General features: G+C 40.0%; 1 long non-coding RNA gene across 1 annotated transcript in view; it reads left to right on the forward strand.

Moving 5' to 3' along the window:
• Window positions 1-4,924, forward strand: part of LOC132395079 (uncharacterized) — a 115,895-nt gene extending 110,971 nt beyond the window's left edge. The window contains exon 3 of the long non-coding RNA XR_009512517.1: window positions 4,687-4,924. This is a non-coding gene — a long non-coding RNA (uncharacterized LOC132395079). The remainder of the gene's footprint in view (window positions 1-4,686) is intronic.
• The last annotated feature ends 9,906 nt before the right edge of the window (window positions 4,925-14,830 follow it).

Here is a 14,830-nt window from a genome sequence, read left to right on the forward strand (position 1 = left end):
AGAAACATCAAAAATCTTTCTCAGTCTTTATTTGTTTGTGACCTGATGACATTGATTTTTGCCCATTTGATATTGGAGAAACCTCAAATCTCCTGGTAATGTGTGACTGGGATCTCAGTCTGGTTCCATCTGCTTGATGTTTGTTTGCCAGTACCCTGCCATTAATGTGCCCGATCCTTTAAATAATGCTCAATCTGAGCTAACAGCTTTATTAAAAGCTCTCTTTGGTAGGACCAGTTGTGATTCAGGCCAGTGTGGTTGAAAACCTTGACAGAAATGTATTTTGGGCATTACACTTCAATAGTTATTATTAAACTTCATTGGTCCATTTCAGTTTCTGGTCAATGATAACTGGTAATATTGCTGGTAGGGGACTCAAAAATAACAATGCCAGTAAGTGGTTAGAATCTCTCTCGATGGATATGATCTTTGCCGGTACTTCAGTGACAGAAATACCAGCCCGTGCCCAAATGTTGTTTGGGTCTTTCTCCATGAAAGTTGGGCTTGAGCATTTGTTGAGGAATTGGTCACCCCAAATGCTGATCTTATGATGGCTAAGCTCATGATTGAAAGAAAGTATTGATGAATTGAAGAAAATATTAAGAAGGTTGTGCTTGGGAATTTTCTGGACTAGCCACTTTATTCTGAGGAATTCCTGTAGTGATTCAAAGTACATTTATTATCAAAAAATGTATAAGTTATACAACCTTGAGATTTGTTTGCTTACAGGTAGCCACAGAGCAAGAAACCCAAAAGAACCCAATTTTAAAAAATGAATAAGAGATCAACACTCAGTACGCAAGAGCAAGAACAAAGACATAAATCATTCAAACATGTGAAACAAACAACCAGATTGAGTCCTCAGATCTGAACTCCGGAGCAGGTCAAAAGCCTTGCTCATCAGTTCATCGTATTAATGGGCTCGGAGCACAGCAGCCGGGAGCAGCCTTCATAGCCCCAGCACCATGGAGAGAAGAATGACCACTGCAGAAAGCGAGAGCAATTTCCTCTCACCTTGGATCCCAACACCCTGTCTTTTCAGTCTATCTGGCAGGTGTTTAACTTGACCAAACAACAGAACAGTGAAAAGCTCCAGCGCCCCTGGAGAGAGGAGTGAACATCGTGGAGCATGAGCGAATCAGCACTTGCCTTGGATCTGGGCTGGTGTTTAAATTGTCTAAACAGTGGATTGTACCTGGCTACTGCAAAGGGCTCGGGGCCTAGACAACGCCACCCAGCAACTCACTCCAGGCCCAGATTTTGCCACCCAGCCCAGAACTGCTCTCAATCTCTTTAAATTAGCTCTGTGCCCAGAACGATCCAACGTCGCAGCCAGGTCAGTTGTACAGACATCGAAACTCCTCTGGCCTGACTTCTCCTCTCCAAATGGCTCACTCCATTTGCATGAATTCTGTTACCTGCCATCTCGGTTCATCCTCTGAACTCGCCTCACCGTGCTGTTTGTGGTAATAAGTTATCTCTGTCGTGGGCACAGAACTGGAGGGTATGACAAATGCTTTTTGGGAGGGTGATTTTAGATGCATATCATATTTATACTGAGTTAAATACTGTATGTAATTAGTTTTGCTACAATAAGTGTATGGGACGCTGGAAAAATGTTGAATTTCCCCTTGGGGATGAATAAAGTATCTATCTATCTATCTATCTATCTATCTACAATTTACCTCAAAGGTATTTTTAGTGAATGTTTTTAGTCAGATTTCTTAACTTTTTAACTACCAGTATGCTGGCACCTATGTTCAGTAGTGCTTTCTTAACCAGAAATGATGCCTTGTATCATGAGTTGGTTGGTTTCTGATAAATACAACAATTTTCCTTCGTGTCATAAGTTCACTCACTGATCTTAATATTTCCAAGGTGGCATTGAGCTACGGTCTCTGTTATGGTCAGGGCTCAGATTTGGTTGTTTCTTTGAGTTTGTAGGGATGATTTTAGGGATCGGGATCGATGTAGTAGTTTAGCCAGAGAAATAAAACATACTATATACAACATACTTATTGTTGTAGAACAAAGTTGTGGTTAAAAGACTGAAAAAAAGTAAAAAAAATGCTGGAAATTCTCATCTGATTGGTTAAAGTTCAAATTTATTATCAGTATACATGTATGCCACCATTTACAACTCTGAGATTTATTTTCTTGTAGGCATACTCAATAAGTCTATAATAGAATAATCATGAAATAATGAATTAAAGACCACAAGCTCTGGAAATACAAAATAATAAATAAAAATAAGCATTGAGAACATGAGATGAAGAGTCCATAGGTTGTGGGAACATTTCAATGATGAAGCATGTGAAGTTATTCCCTAAGCTTCAAGTGTCTGATGATTGAGGGATCATAACTGTTCCTGAACCTGGTGGTGTGAGTCCTGAGGCTCTTGTACCACCTTCATGTGACGGTAAAAACCTATTCAATTCAAACCAGAGCTTGGACATTGTAGAAAGCAGATTGCATGGGTTTCCTTTGTGTGATTTGGCTTTCATTTAGATCCCAAAGATTGGTTGATTTGTTGGCTTTTGTGAATTACTCCTCGATGTAGGTTAATGGTAAAAAGAGTTAGTGGATATGTTGAAGAGAGAACAATTAGAAAAAGGTGGTGATAAATCAGCGTATAGGAGGGAGATTATTTATTTATTTATAATTTATTGAGATGCAGCATGGAATGGGCTCCTCTGTCGCTTTGAGCCGTGTGGCCCAGCAAACCCAATTTAACCCTTGCCTAATCACAGGACAATTTACAATGACTGATTAACCCACCAACTGGTACATCTTTGGATAGTGGGAGGAACTGGAGCATCTGAAGGAAACCCACCAGTCACAGTAGAAACTGCTTTCAGACAGCGATGGGATTGATAATCTGGCTGAATGGTGCCACACCAACAACAGCACACCCAATGTCAATAATCTGCTGTTTGGTTTTGCTGGCTATGGGAGGAGGAAGCCGGAGATCAATGGGCCAGTCCTCGTCAAGGGATCAGAGGTGGTGATTAGCATCTCTAAATTCCTTGGTATTATCATTTCAGAGAATCCGTTCATGGTCCAGCATGTAACTACCGTTACAAAAAAGGTACAGAATTGGTTCTATTTTCTTAGAATTTTGCACAGATTCAACATGTAATCTAAGACTTTGACAAACTTTTATAGGTTGCATCAGTCTGGTATGGGAACACCAATGCCCTAGAACGGAAAAAAAACTACGAAAAGTAGTCAATACAGGTAAAGCCCTTCCATCATTGAGCAGATTTACAAGAAGCATTGTCACAGGAAAGCAGCACCCACCATCCAGGCTATGCTCTCTGATGCACCATCAATAACTCACCCTTTATACCGGGGTCTTTGGGAGGATCCACAGGAGCAGTCAGCAGGGGGAGTGTCCAGACAGGTATATGTAGTTCACCATGCTCTCTTCTCTCACTGCTGCCATCAGAATAAGAATCTCAAGTCCCACAAACAGTTATTACCCCTCAAGCTCAACGTTGAACTTATTCCACAACTTATAGATCCACTTTTAAGGATTCTACAACTTGTGTTCTTGATAATTATTGCTTATTTATTTGCCGTTTTCTTTTTGCATCTGCAGTTTGCTGTCTTTTGCACATTGGTTGTTTGTCTGTCTCTGTCATGTGTAATTTTTCATTGATTCTATTGTGATTCTTGTTTTTGTGATGAATGCCGGCAAGAAAATGAATCTCAGGTTTGTATTTAGTGACATATGTACTGTGGTAATCAATTTACTTTGAACTCAAGGATACAGGCAGACATAGAGAGAAAGAATACTTCCCTTGGAATTGCTATGGACCTGATGGGCTGACTGGCTTCCTTCTGTGCCATTATAACTACAAAATAAGTCATTTATGGTTGAGGAATGTTCTCACCTTCTCCAAAAGGGGACTTGTCATGAACAATGCAGGAAATCGAGCTATGAGGAAGTGGGAGATTATAAAATCAGGGGAGCCACAAATACCCTAAATGGCGCAAAAGTAAGGCTAAGCTGAGTGGTCTGCAGCATGTGAAAGCAACCACCCACATTATTTAGAAATTTCAAGGAACTGGGGCATATTTTCTTGTAAACCCATCTTGCAAATAATAACAGCTCTGTGTTGTTACAGTGTCTTATCAGTCTAGCAAGGACTAGTTTACAGATCAGCTGATCCCCTATGGCATATTGTGTTAAATTGCAGTACAGAGCTAGTAGTTTGAACACAATGTGTATTCATCCAGACTGATTTATTCAGGGATTGTATCATCAGCTCATTTTCTTGTTGACTAATCCTATTTTCTTCTGCAACATCTCATAAATTGAAGTGCTGTGAAGAGAGATTTCAATCAGGCCAAACTAACTTCTCAGTACAGTAACTGTGACACAACTGTATTTTCTTTCTCTCTCTCTCATATTGTCATGCCCTGCAGGCATTGCTATCAATGGTTGTGTCTTTGAAAAGAAATAACTTGAAAAATCAAACCAACACAAAGTGTCTGAGTGATGCTGGAGAGGAGCTGACAGTTCCAAAGCTTATCAGTATTTCCTGCAGTTAAATTGCACGCTTGGATTTGGCCATGACAGCATTGGAATAATAATTGCACTAAAATGAGAAACCAGTGTAACTTGAAATTAAATTTGAAGTATGTATGCATTATTCAACCTTGCGATTCCTCTCCTTACAGGCAGCCATGAAACAAAGAAACCCAAAAGAGTCCATTTTTAAAAAAAGACAGAGAAACAATGTGGTGAACTATGTGCCTGTCGGGACACGCCCCCTGCTGACTGCTCCTGTGGCTCCTCCCACGGGCCCCTGTATAAAGGCGATCTGAGGCCTGACGCTCGGCCTCAGTCTCCAGGACATTGTATGATAGACACTCACTCCTGGTTCCTTCTTCCAGTCAATAAAAGCCGATATCTCGCCTTACGTCTCAGTGTGAGTTATTGATGGTGCATCAAACAAATCATGCAAACAATAAATGCAAGCAAATTGCATTCTGAACTGAAGTCCAGAAAGAGAGTCCGTCCACAGACCTGTAGTGCAGTGTAGGGCCGAACAGACATCACTGAGCAGCGAGCTCAACTGGCCAGTCTCTTGTCTTGAGCCCCAGTATCCTGACCATTTCATTCTGGCCTGGGCTCAAACATCAGGTTCAGCTGCTTCTGGGGCCTGGACTCTGCTGCCTCTATTCAATGTCTACCCAACCTTGAATTGGGGCCAGATTAACACGTTAACCTAGCAGCAGTTTCACCATATTCTTGTTGAGCCAGACCAAGGTTGTATTGTGTCAGAATGGAATTACAATGAAACTAAACCCTGTGGCTATTTTCTTTAACTTGCCTCTAACAGATACAGAATGGTGAGCTGTTCTGCACATAGAAGTTGGTTTATCTGATCTGGGAACAGAACAAACAGAAGAAAAATTCCACAAAGCAATTAGCAGTAGTTTTTACATGGTATAAGTGTGATACTGATATATCCTCTAACAACAAAGTGCTGTCTTTATCTGAGTGCGAATGCAGCTGAATGGAATTACCAATATCTCTGCTGTTGGCAGAGCATTTTCTGCACTAATGTCACCACAGCTACAGTATATTCACCTCAGTGAATTACAGGTTAAAAGCCTTGCCTTACCTTCAATTCTGTAACAGTGTCAATCAAATTTTGCATCTACTTCTTATACCTCATTGAATGAAGCCAACTCAGTGCCAACCACAGTAGGCCCAATGTTCTGCCATTTTGTAAACTCAAGAGAAGCCAAGTTGACATTGCCACATCTTATTTAATACTTCCATCTAGCAGGCAGAGGTTGCTATCACTTCATCATTCTGGGCTGGTTTTTAATTTTGCTGTAAAGTGGAAACAGCTGACTTCGGTTACACCTCAGTTCCTGCCTCCTCCTCTTATGATTAAATTTCATGTGGCTTTGCTTTTGCATACAGTATTCTCGATGTCGCCGTGCCATATTGCCAAATAAAGAAATTGAGAAGAGTTAATTATACCAGTTAGTTGAGAGATGTCGCAGCAACAACCTTTCACTCAATGTCAGCAAAACCAAAGATCTGACTGTGGACCTCAGGAAGGGTCAGACGAGGGAAACCAAACCAATCCTCATTGAGGGATCAGAGTTGGAAAGAGTGAGCAATTTCAAGTTCCTGGGTGTCATGAGAAACCTAACCTAGATGCACATATTGATGCAGCTATAAAGAAGGCAAGATGGTGACTAAATTTCATTAGGAGTTTGAGCAGATTTGGTTTGTCGAGTAGAATACTTGAAACTGCTACAAATGTACCGTGAGGAGCACTCAGATTGGCTGCATCACCACCTGGTACTGGGGGGTGGGGTAGCGATGGGGCTACTGGACAAGGTCAACTTAAGTTACAGAAACTTCTAAAATTAGTCAGCCCCATCATGGATACTAGCCACTGCAGTATCCAAGGCATCTTCAAAGAGTGGTGCTTCAGGACTGCAACATCCATTATTAAGGATTCCCATCACCCTGGACATGCCCTTGCTCATGGTTACCGTCGGAAAAGAGGTACAAAAGCCTGAAGGATCAGTGATTCAGGAATAGCTTCTTCCCCTCTGCCATCCAATTTCTAAATGGACTTTGAATGCATGAACACTTACTTATTTTTTTATTTTTGTTTTTTTTGCACGAGTTTTTAGCTTAACTATTTAATATATAAGATATAGGAATCAGAATTAGGCCACTTGGCCCATCAAGTCTGCTCCACCATTTCATCATCATTATCTTCTTCTTCTTGCACCCTTAACTCCTGGTGGAGTCACTGGGGCGCTGTCATGACTAGCTTTGCACCAGTCTGTTCCAACTGTCACAGTGGTGTGCCAGAGCCTGGGTCACCACAAATGTTTTCCCTGTCCATTCTGTAATGTTAGAACATACAATGTAGAATAGTACAGCACACTAAAGGCCCTTCGGCCCACAATGTTGTGCTGACCCTTAAATCCTGCCTCCCATATATCCCCCACCTTAAATTCCTCCATATACCTATCTAGTCTGTTACATTTCACTAGTGTATCTGCCTCCACCACTGACTCTGGCAGTGCATTCCACGCACCAACCACTCTGAGTAAAAAACCTTCCTCTAATATCCCCCTTGAACTTCCCTCCCCTTACCTTAAAGCCACATCCTCTTGTATTGAGCAGTGGTGCCCTGGGGAAGAGGCGCTGGCTGTCCCCTCTGTCTATTCCTCCTAATACCTTGTATACCTCTATCATGTCTCCTCTCATCCTCTTTCTCTCCAGAGAGTAAAGCCCTAGCTCCCTTAATCTCTGATCATAATGCGTACACTCTAAACCAGGCAGCATCCTGGTAAATCTCCTCGGTACCCTTTCCAATGCTTCCACATCCTTCCTATAGTGAGGTGACCAAAACTGGACACAGTACTCCAAGTGTGGCCTAACCAGAGTTTTATAGAGCTGCATCTTTACCCCGCAACTCTTAAACTCTATCCCTCGACTTATGAAAGCTAACACCCCATAAGCTTTCTTAACAACCCTATCTACCTGTGAGGCAACTTTCAGGGATCTGTGGACATGTACCCCCAGATCCCTCTGCTCCTTCACACTACCAAGTATCCTGCCATTTACTTTGTACTCTGCCTTGGAGTTTGTCCTTCCAAAGTGTACCACCCCACACTTCTCCGGGTTGAACTCCATCTGCCACTTCTCAGCCCATTTCTGCATCTTATCAATTTCTCTTGCAATCTTCGACAATCCTCTACATTATCCACAACACCACCAACTTTTATGTCATCTGCAAACTTCCAACCCATCCTTCTAACCCCACATCCAGGTCATTAATAAAAATCAGGAAAAGTAGTGGTTCCAGAACCGATCCTTGTGGGACACAACTAGTCACAACCCTCCAAACTGAACGTACTCCCTCCACCACAACTCTCTGCTTTCTGCAGGCAAGCCAATTCTGAATCTACCTGGCCAAATTTTCCTGGATCCCATGCCTTCTGACTTTCCGAATAAGCCTATCATATGGAACCTTGTCAAATGCCTTACTAAAATCCATGTAGATCACATCCACTGTATTACCCTCATCTATATGCCTGGTCACCTCCTCAAAGAACTCTATCAGGCTTGTTAGGCACGATCTGCCCTTCACAAAGCCATGCTGACTGTCCCTGATCAGACCATGATTCTTTAAATGCCCACAGATCCTATCTCTAAGAATCTTTTCCAACAGCTTTCCCACCACAGACATAAGGCTCACTGGTGTATAATTACCCAGACTATCCCAACTACCTTTTTTGAACAAGGGGACAACATTTGCCTCCCTCCAATCCTCCGGTATCATTCCCGTGGACAACGAGGACATAAAGATCCTAGCCAGAGGCTCAGCAATCTCTTCCCTCGCCTCGTGGAGCAGCCTGGGGAATATTCCGTCAGGCCCCGGGGACTTATCTGTCCTAATGTATTTTAACAACTCCAACACCTCCTCTCCCTTAATATCAACATACTCCAGAACATCAACCTCACTCATATTGTCCTCACCGTCATTGAGTTACCTCTCATTGGTGAATACCAAAGAGAAGTATTCATTGAGGACCTCACTCACTTCCACAGCCACCAGGCACATCTTCCCACTTTTATCTCTAATCAGTCCTACCTTCATTCCTGTCATCCTTTTGTTCTTCACATAATGAAGAATGACTTGGGGTTTTCCTTTACCCTACTCACCAAGGCCTTCTCAATCTCTCTTCTTGCTCTCCTCAGCCCCTTCTTAAGCTCCATTCTTGCTACCCTATATTTCTCAATAACCCCATCTGATCCTTGCTTCCTAAACTTCATGTATGTTACCTTTTTCCATCTGACTAGATTTTCCACCTCACTTGTCACCCATGGTTTCTTCACCCTACCATTCTTTATCTTCCTCACCGGGACAAATTTATCCATAACATCCTGCAAGCGACCCCTAAACATCAACCACATGTCCATAGTACATTTCCCTGCAAAAACATCATCCCAATTCACACCCGCAAGTTCTAGCCTTATAGCCTCAAAATTTGCCCTTCCCCAATTAAAAATGTTCCTGTCCTCTCTGATTCTGTCCTTTTCCATGATAATGCTAAAGGTCAGGGAGCGGTGGTCACTGTCCCCCAGATGCTCACCCACTGAGAGATCTGTGACCTGACCTGGTTCGTTACATAATACTAGGTCCAGTATGGCATTCCCCCTAGTCGGCCTGTCAACATACTGTGACAGGAATCCATCCTGGACACACTTAACAAACTCTGCCCCATCTAAACAATTGGAACTAATCAAGTGCCAATCAATGTTATGGAAGTTAAGGTCACCCATGATAACAACCCAGTTATTTTTGCACCTTTCCAAAATCTGCCTCCCAATCTGCTCCTCAGTATCCTTGCTGTTACTGGGAGGCCAATAGAATACTCCCAATAGAGTAACTGCTCCCTTCCTGTTCCTGACCTCCACACATACTGACAGAAAAGAGGATCCTGCTACATTACCCACCCTTTCTGTAGCTGTAATAGTATCCCTGACCAGTAATGCCACCCTTTTTCCCCACTCTCTATCCCTTTTAAAGCACTGAAATCCAGGAATATTGAGAATCCATTCCTGCCCTGGTGCCTACATCATAATTCCATGTATGCATCCAGGCTCTCAGTTCATCACCTTTGTTCCTGATGCTTCTTGTATTGAAGTACATGACCTTCTACCTTACTACCTTTACACCCTTTATTCTGCTTCTCTTTCCTCAAATCCTCTCTATATGTTAGCTCTGGCTTTACTCCATGCACTATACTTGCAGTTTTTGCATGATCTTTATCCTCTTGCATCTCATTATTTGCTCTAACACTCTGGTTCCCCTCCCCCTGCAAATCTAGTTTAAAACCCTCTACCCCCCTGAGCAGCACTAGCAAACCTTCCCACAAGGATATTAGTCCTCCTCCAGTTCAGGTGCAACCCGTCCCATCGGAACAGGTCCCATCTTCTCTGGAACAAGAGCAAATTGTCCAGAAACATGAAGCCCTCCTTCCTGCACCAACTCCTTAGCCACAAATTTATCTGCACTATCTTCCTGTTTCTAGCCTCACTAGCACGTGACATGGATAGCAGTCCTGAAATTGCAACCCTGAAGGTCCTGTCCTTCAACTTTGCACATAACTCCCTAAACTCTCTTTGCAGGACATCCTCTTTCTTCCTATCCATGTCGTGTGGTCCATGTAGGGACCAGACATCTGGCTGCTCACCCTCCCTCTTGAGAATACGGAGAACTCAATCTGAGATATCATGGACCCTGGCACCAGGGAGGCAACAGACCATACGGGATTCTGGATCTCTCCCACAGAACCTCTTATCTGTCCCCCTATCTATCGAATCCCCTATCACTCTCACTCTCCTCTTTTCCCTCCTTCCGTTATTAGCTGAGAGTCCAGTCTTGGTGCCAGAGGCTGTTGTCTGTCCATCTTTTCCTCTGTCTGCCTCTCCTTCTTTTCCCCTCCACAGTTCCTTGTAGAACGATCTTTGCAAGGCCACTGGATTTTGTTACATGGCTGTACCATCTCAGCTTTCTTTTCTTCGCCGTTGTGAGAAGGTCTTCATGAGGGCCAATGTGATGCTGGATGGTCTTGCTGACCTGCTCGTTTGTGATGTGGTCCAAGTATGAGATGCCCAAGATGTTGTGATAGCATCTCATTTCCAATGCCTGTATCTTCCTCTGTAGCTCTGCTGTGAGGGTCCATGTGTCACATGCGTACAGGATGATGGAGAATACCAGAAAATCTTAGTAATCCCTTAGTTTTCCAAGCTGAATAAGCTTGATCTATAATGGAAGGGTGAAAAAAACAATTAGATACAATAGGACTATTTAAAACGAATTGAGTCAACCCAAAAAATCTCCGAAATTGAAACCACATACGCAATGTATGTTTAACTATCGGGTTGTCAATTCGTTTCGGCAATTTAGAAAGAGCAAAAGGGAGAGAAGTCCCTAAAATAGAACCCAAAGCATAAGCTGATACCGATTTAGTTTCTAAACTCACCCAACAAGGGCCAAAAGATCCACCCCCATCTTTCAACCAACATAACAAATATCTAATATTAACTGCCCAATAGTAAAATCTGAAATTAGGTAATGCTAACCCGCCTTCCTTTTTTGTCTTCTGTAAATATGTTTTACCTAACCTGGGATTTTTATACTGCCATATATATGAAGAAATTTTAGAGTCGGTATCGCTTGAAAAATATATAAAAACTTAGGTAAAATAACCATCTTAATAGCATTAATCCTACCTATTAGGGATAGAGACAAAGGTGACCACTTAGTAAGCAAACCTTTAATCTGATCAATTAAGGGTAAAAAATTAAATCTAAATAAATCTTTATGGTTTTTTGTGATTTTGATCCCTAAATAAGTAAAAGAGTCATTAACTAATTTAAAGGGTAAATTTCCATAAATTGGGACCCGTTTATTCAATGGAAACAATTCACTTTTATTAAGACTTAACTTATACCCAGAAAACTCACTAAATTGAGCCAATAATGATAAAACTGCTGGAATGGATTTCTCCGGGTTAGAAATGAATAGTAATAAATCATCTGCATACAAAGATAACTTATGAATATCTGTCCCACGATTAATACCCAAAATATCCTGTGATTGTCTGTTGGCAATTGCCAAAGGTTCTAAGGCAATGTTAAATAGTAATGGACTAAGAGGACATCCCTGTCTAGTGCCCCGAAATAGGCGAAAAAAGGGAGATCTTTGATTATTGGTAACCACTGAGGCTACTGGAGTATGATAAATCAATTTAATCCATGATATAAATATCGGACTAAAATTAAACTTCTCCAACACATTAAATAAGTAAGGCCATTCAACTCTGTCAAATGCTTTCTCCGCATCTAATGAAATCACGCATTCTGAAGTATCATGTGAGGGAGTATAAACAATATTCAACAATCTCCTAATGTTAAAAAAAGAATAATGATTTTTAATAAAGCCAGTTTGATCATCTGAAATAATTTTGGGTAATACCTTCTCCAATCTAGATGCCAGTAACTTAGAAAAAATCTTGGAGTCTACATTCAATAAAGATATAGGTCTATAAGAAGCACAATTAGTAGGGTCTTTATCTTTCTTCAATATTAGAGAAATGGAAGCTCTATAAAAAGATTGTGGCAAATTCCCTAATCTAATGGCCTCCTCAAAAACCTTACCTAACCAAGGGGAAAGAGTAGCGGAAAAAAAAATAAAAAATTCAACTGTATAACCATCTGGACCCGGTGCTTTCCCAGAATTCATTGAGGAAATAGCCGCCTTAATTTCTACATCCGTAATAGGAGTATCCAATATCAAAAGATCATCAGATGATAACCTTGGAAAATTTAATTTTCCAAGAAAATCAGACATGGTATTATAATCTTGAGGAAATTCAGATTGATACAGGGAGGTATAGAAATCTTGAAATGCCTTATTTATCTCATCATGATTAACTGTCAGATTCCCATTCTGCTGACCAATCTTAGTGATTTGATGTTTAACCAGAGCATTCTTCAATTGACTAGCTAACAGTTTACCAGATTTATCACTATGTATATAAAAATCAGATTTAGTTTTCATTAATTGATTTTCAATCGAGGATGTAAGTAATAAACTATGTTCCATTTGAAGTTCAACCCTTTGTTTCTAAAGCTCCTTACTAGGAGCAATCGAATATTTCTTATCAATCTCTTTAATTTTATCAACCAATAAAAGAGTTTCCATCTTGATACGTTTCCTCAAACCAACAGAATAAGAAATAATCTGTCCACGTATATAAGCTTTAAAAGTGTCCCAAAGTGTTCCGCAGGAAATATCATCTGTAGAATTAGTTGAGAAGAAGAAGTCGATCTGCTCCTCCATAAATTTTATAAAGTCAGAGTCTTGCAACAAGGTAGAGTCAAATCGCCATTGTCTAGCATTAGAAGCTGTATCCGTAAATTTCATAGAAAGTAATAACGGAGCATGATCAGAGATAGCTATAATATCATAGTTACAACCGATTACCAATGGAATAAAACAAGAGTCTACAAAAAAATAATCAATTCTTGAATAAGAGTGATAAACATGTGAGAAAAAAGAAAACTCTTTGTCATTAGGATACCGGAATCTCCAAATATCAAAAACTCCATTGTCAGTCAAAAAAGAGTTAATACAAGTGGCCGACTTATTAGGTAAAGTCTGAATAGATAAAGATTTATCCATCAGAGGATTTAAACAACAATTAAAGTCACCACCCATTATTAACTTATATTCGTTTAGATTGGGTAAAGAAGTAAATAAAGACTGTAAAAAGTCAGGACAATCCACATTTGGAGCATAAACATTAACCAAAGCAACCTTTTTATTACAAAGTAAACCCGTAATTAACAAAAATCTGCTATTCGGATCCGAAAAAATATCATGTTGAACAAATGAAATAGAGGAGTCAATAAAAATTGAAACTCCTTTTACTTTAGCATTCGAATTTGCGTGATACTGTTGACCCCGCCAAAATCTAAAAAAACGAAATTTGTCCTCCCTCCTCACATGAGTTTCTTGTACAAAAATGATATGAGCATTAAGTCTTTGGAATACTTTGAAAATCTTCTTTCGTTTAATTGGATGATTTAAACCATTAGTATTCCAAGACACAAAATTAATGGTCTGAGCCATAATTCTATAATCAACCCTTTGGTATAGAAAGGGTTAACCAACTTATAAACTCATGCACCCGGAAGAGGAACAAAAGTAGTGAGAAGACCCGGAAGTGACGACAACACAGACATATTTGAAGTTCAAAAACAGCCCGAATAAAAAAACTAACACAAACTGGTACAAAAAAAATAGAATTAGAAAACAGACCATCCCCCCAACCCCCGAGAAAAAGAGAAAAAGCCAAAATATGACTTAAAAAGAGAAAAAGTAAGACTAATCCTACCCCCATGTCAGCTGAAGAACACTCCATATAAAAAGGATATATATAAAAGAATCACCCCAACTTTAAAAATAAAATCGCTATAATAAAAACCATATTTCTAAGTATAGTTAGTTGTAAAAAGAATAAAAATATAATCACTAAAAAACAATTATAACTCGGGCTCTGGCCCAGACAAAACAAAAAATATTTAAGCTAAGATAAGCCGAAGAAACGCGAAAAATATAAACATAATGCCATCTTAAGCAAAACCAAAAATCTTTTCCAAAAAACCACCATCTTAATCAAGGAAAAATTTACCTTCAAAGAATTAAAAATATACCTTCGAAGGAACAAAGTTAATAGACAAGTATGTAGTTAAATGATTAAAGTGTATAAGGCAAAACAATTAACATGACGCAAACACACTTTAACTTGAGTATAAAGTGTAGGATGAACCTACACCAATAACCAGATTATAATTCTGGTTTAAGAGATTTATTTTTAGATAATTGTTTCATGTCTTTTGAACAATTATCCAACAAATATAACTTGCCGAGATTTCATTTTTTTTAGATATTTACAGATTAGACATTTTTTAAGTTCTGTACTCTCTACGTTTCCAAATTTTGTGCCTTCAGATACTTTGGAGAGTTTATTTGAATTAGACCCTTTTCAAAAAGGGCTTATTTCAAAACTTTATAATATAATTATGAAGATACGTTCAGAGCCTCTTTATAAGACTAAACAGGATTGGGAAAGAGAGCTTAGTTTTAGTATTTCTAGTGAGAATTGGGATGGAATTCTTCAATTAGTTAATACATCATCATTATGTGCCAAACATTCACTAATACAATTTAAGGTCATACATAGGGCCCATATGTCCAAG

This window comes from Hypanus sabinus, chromosome 6 (assembly GCF_030144855.1).
Source record: "Hypanus sabinus isolate sHypSab1 chromosome 6, sHypSab1.hap1, whole genome shotgun sequence".
Classification (NCBI taxonomy): Eukaryota; Metazoa; Chordata; class Chondrichthyes; order Myliobatiformes; family Dasyatidae; genus Hypanus; species Hypanus sabinus.